This window comes from Phoca vitulina, unplaced genomic scaffold (assembly GCF_004348235.1).
Source record: "Phoca vitulina isolate PV1807 unplaced genomic scaffold, GSC_HSeal_1.0 scaffold69, whole genome shotgun sequence".
Classification (NCBI taxonomy): Eukaryota; Metazoa; Chordata; class Mammalia; order Carnivora; family Phocidae; genus Phoca; species Phoca vitulina.
The window spans coordinates 3,704,018-3,708,575 of record NW_022589772.1 but is presented as its reverse complement, the minus strand read 5'-3'; the positions used below and the strand labels follow the sequence as shown (position 1 = coordinate 3,708,575).

General features: G+C 41.7%; 1 protein-coding gene across 6 annotated transcripts in view; it reads right to left on the bottom strand.

Moving 5' to 3' along the window:
* The window catches only part of DCX (doublecortin), a 110,249-nt gene extending 109,412 nt beyond the window's left edge, over positions 1 to 837 (bottom strand). For 2 of the 6 annotated variants that reach the window (XM_032392703.1, XM_032392704.1), the window contains exons 1-2: positions 722 to 836; positions 533 to 560 (exon numbers count right to left, since the gene is read on the bottom strand). The gene's annotated coding sequence lies outside the window, so the exon portion shown is untranslated. Of the gene's footprint in view, positions 1 to 532; positions 561 to 721 lie in introns of all 6 variants that reach the window. The other 4 variants (XM_032392705.1, XM_032392706.1, XM_032392701.1 and 1 more) reach the window with 3 other exon arrangements.
* Between the last annotated feature and the right edge of the window lie 3,721 nt (positions 838 to 4,558).

Here is a 4,558-nt window from a genome sequence, read left to right as displayed (position 1 = left end):
AAGGAAGGAAGGAAGGAAGGAAGGAAGGAAGGAAGGAAGGAAGGAAGAGGAAGGAAGGAAGAAGGGAGGAAGGAAGGGAGGGAGGAAAAAAGGAGAGAAATCAAAACATGAAACCGAACACAACAGAAGCCTCAAGCATTAGCAAAGGTAGTGACCACAGCCTAGGAACCCAACTATTAACATGCATCTCACAGATGGGGATAAAAAGACTCAGAGCCAGCAGGGCTCAGCTGCTACACACTGCCACATCGAGATATTTGCAAGGGACCAGGAGGACAGGAGATAAAGGAGGACTGGTGCCTAGGAGGCTTGCCAGGCTCTATCCCCCTTTTCCTCCAATGTCACCATGACCTGTGCTGAGCTCAGCATTGTCTCCGTCAGACAACCTGCAGGGGTGAGAGACCCTACTTCCTCAAGACGAGTAGCAAGCATTTCCCCAGGCATGCCAGTAACACTTGGCTTTGCTTTAGGATCACGGGTGGTATTATTCTAAATCAACAACACAGTGAAAACAAATGAACATCAAACTCACTTTTCCAAAGGAAAATCCCAGGTAGAGGCTTAGGAAAAAATCCGATAGAATAAGGCAAAATAAAATTTAAGAAAAAAAAAAGGAGAAGGAGAGAAAGGGAGAGAGGGTTAGAGCAAGTGTGTTGCCTTGTGCTTTTCCCGCTTGGCATCTGTTACATTCTGCCTGAAAATCACCGAAAGCCCCACTCACCGGTTTTCTGCTGGTTGGGTGGAGATGCTGAGAGAAAGAAAACCAATCTCTCTATGCCTTTGTTGTCTGAGCTCCAAGCAAGAAATTCCTGCCAGGGTGGATAGATGCCTTCTAGGTCCTAGTGCCTTGTCCAGCTTCTCCCCTATAACTCAGGCTTAGTGAATCCCCCCAACTCCTATGATTAATTACATGCTCTTTTTTTTTCAATTCTCAGGCTGCATTAACAGCTAGAAAGGTTTCATTTATAACCGACAGGAAATTGCAGGGTAGCAAAAAGATTGCAGAGGCAAGTGCAGAATGTTCTAATGAGCAATGTGCTAGTCCCCCCACACCCCCTTTTTAAAAGGAATTGGCAATTTCACTTGGCCAAAACCTTGGCCTAATCTGCCTGGGGATCAGACTCAGGTAGTCAAACCAGGCTTCTTAGAAATTGTAGCTCTCTTCCTCTCACCTTCTTGAGACAAAACAATCAAACCTGAACGTTCTTGAAGGCATCCTTAGTTCATGCATCCAACAATTGGTCGTTTTTGAATTAAGGTCAGTGGAGTAGACTACGAGGAAGAACAAAAAGGACAAGACAAGGGAAAAGAGTTCCAGAATTTCCTGGGGGATGATGTCGGAAAAAGGACCCCAAAGACCTTTTAGCTTGCTGTAATAATCTGGTTAATGGGATCTGTGGCGTTTACCTATGAGAGTTTGTGAGTTTGAATCCAACCCAGAGACGTTTCCATGTGAAGTGAGTCTGATGGCTACAAGATGAATATTAATGGCTCCCCAAATTTCGTATTGGTTACAAAATGTCTTCTTTATATCAAATATGTTAGAAAAGGGAAGGAAGCAACCACATTAAATTTATTAAATCAGATCAAACTATAAGACAAAAGAAGAGAAAGGTGAGAGAGTAAAGGAGGGGCGGGCTACCATCTTCACAACTGAGACTACGTGTATTAACAGGTAGAGTCTTGACCTACCATGACTCCATTGTCACTTGGCTTCCAGAAAGCTCAGAGCTAATAGCAGGCTCCTTAATGATCTTCTATCTGATTCCTAATACAATTAACCTTCCTTTTTAGATATAGCTGTTGAGTAGGTGAAGCATTTTTTGGTGCATGTGTTTTACTGTAAGATGCCTCAAAGTGGGATTAAAAAAATGACATTCCTTTTTGGGAAGGTGTTGGCAAAGCAAGTCTAAGATCTCTGTGTTAGTGAGGTAGACAGCCTCCGTGCGCAACCTGCCTAGTCAAGGCTGCCCACTTTGCTGCTGTTCTTCTGGCTTCTAAATAACAACCTCAGAGGGTCGCCTGTGTCCAGTGTGTTCTCTTCCATTTGTTTCTGCCTTACACTGTGGCCATCTTCAGAAAGATCAGGGTTATTCAGGTCAAGGGCAGACACATATCAAGGAATAAGGGCAGGGAAATAGGAAATTCCAGACAATGGTTGTAGCTTCCTTGTCCAGCAAGGTGAATGTCTTAATTTTTTTTTAATGATTTTATTTATTTATTTGTCAGAGAGAGAGCAAGCGATCACAAGCAGGGGGAGCGACAGGCAGAGGGAGAAGCTGGCTTCCTGCTGAGCAAGGAGCCCGATGCGGGACTCGATCCCAGGACCCCGGGATCACGACCTGAGCTGAAGGCAGATGCTTAACTGACTGAGCCACCCAGGCGTCCCTGAATGTCTTAATATTTTTATTGCACATCATAAGCATTTCATAAATATACGGTGATCGGTTTTGTATCGGGACTCAATTTTTTTTTTATTTTCTGGGGAGGATAGAAGAATAGATGGGATGATAAAAAAACATAAAGGATTTAGAATAGATTTTAGAAGGGATTTCCTCATGATATAGGCTTTGCAACACTACTGTGGAAGCCGCAAAATGTCTTTAGGAGACAGTCTGGGGTAGATGATTTCGTTTGTTTATATCCATCAAAGAGCAGATGGGTGAACAAGATCAAGGTTTCCCTGTGTGAGGTATGTGGATGTTAACAAGTGGTCTTTAAAAACAAACAAACAAAAATGGTTCTTTGGTCAAAAATTTTTAAAAAGTGGGGGGATAAACAAAGTTTGTTTTCTTTACCATAAAACTTCTCCTTTAATATGCATAAAATATGACATTTGTCTCCAAAAAAGCAATTTAGTATAAAGGGCTTCCTGCTTTAAAAACAACAGCAACAACTCAGGGGCACCTGGATGGCTCAGTCGTTAAGCGTCTGCCTTCGGCTCAGGTCAGGATCCAGGGTCCTGGGATGGAGCCCAGCTTCCGGCTCCCTGCTCAGCGGGGAGCCTGCTTCTCTCTCCCTCTGACACTCCCCCTGCTGTGCTCTCTCTTTCTCTCTCTCAATCTCTCAAATAAATAAATAAAAATTTTTAAAAAGCTCAGAACCTCTTTTTCCAGGGCATCTCATAAACTAATGTTTTGTGGATCAACCTTTTGCAAAAACTGGGCTAGATCATCTCACAAACATATTTTCTCTCAAAGAGCTCTCAGCTACTCATCAAGATTTTTCTTTCACTTCCTGAAAGGAGAGGAATCACTGACAGAAAAGAAGAGCTCAGGCGTGAGTCCAGGGAGCATCTTTATGTATGGAAGTCAACTTTGAAGATCAAGGGAGAGTCATGGTTGAGGGCTCAATGGAGTGAAGAAATTGAAGAAAAAGTACAGCAACCCCATTGTGGGAAAAGTAGCAGTAAGACCTTTTTGAGTCATTCCCATGTGCTCACACTCACTGCCCCCAGGGAGCTTAAAGACTCATTGAGGAGACAGGACAAGAATACGTATCTTGCAAAAATCATGAAGGGGAAGGGCTTAGATCGTTCTTGATATGTTGTGGTCTGTCTGGGTTAATCAAACTCAGCTTAAAGAGCAGGGTCAGGTAGCAAGACCATTCATCACACACACACACACACACACGCACACACACACAATCACTAGAGTACATTACCTAAAAAAAAAAAAAAAAACACAGAGAGTAGGATCTGGGGTGGCGCAGGGTAAGCAACAGGAAGCGAAGTTGAAAATATATACAAACTGTTTACGGGGACCACAAAACAATAAAGTACATAGGAATAAATCTAACAAATGTGTACAGAACCTTTATTGAGAAAATCATAAAATGATTGAGGAACATAAAAGAAACTGAATAAATGTAGAACCAGACCATGCTTATGGATGGCAAGAGGCAATGTTGTAAGGGTGTCAACCCTCCCCAAAGTAATCTATATATATGAAGGAAATCCGATAAAAACCCCAACAGAAATTTTTGTGAAATTCATAAATATCGGTTGTTGTGAAATATCTGTTATTATAAGGGTTAAATGAGTAAATATATGTAAAGTGCTTGGAACAAACCCTGGCACATAGTATATATGGTAAAAGTATTAGTTTTTATTTTCCCTCAAATACTCATAGGGCATCTCCTTCACTTCTTTCAAATCTTTGCCCCAATAGCAACTTCTCGACAAGGCCAACATAGACCACCCTATTTAAAGTTACAACTTTCCCGCTCAAGGAAGCAGTCCCAATTTACTTTATCCTGCTCTGTTTTTTCCATAACAATTATCGTCTTCCAGCATACTACATAATATACCTATTTATTATGTTTATTATATATCTTGCCAAGTAGAATATAAGCTCCACAAGGGCAGGAATATTCTAACAGCTTTAATAAAATACAATTCACCATACCAATAGTAATATTTTTGTTTGTTTTTATTTTTTAGGGTTTATTTATTTATTTGAGAGAGAGAGAGAGAGTGTGTGTGTGTGTGTATGAGAGGGAAGAAGGGCAGAGGCAGAGGGAGAGAGTCTCAAGCAGACTCCTCACTGAGTGCAGAACC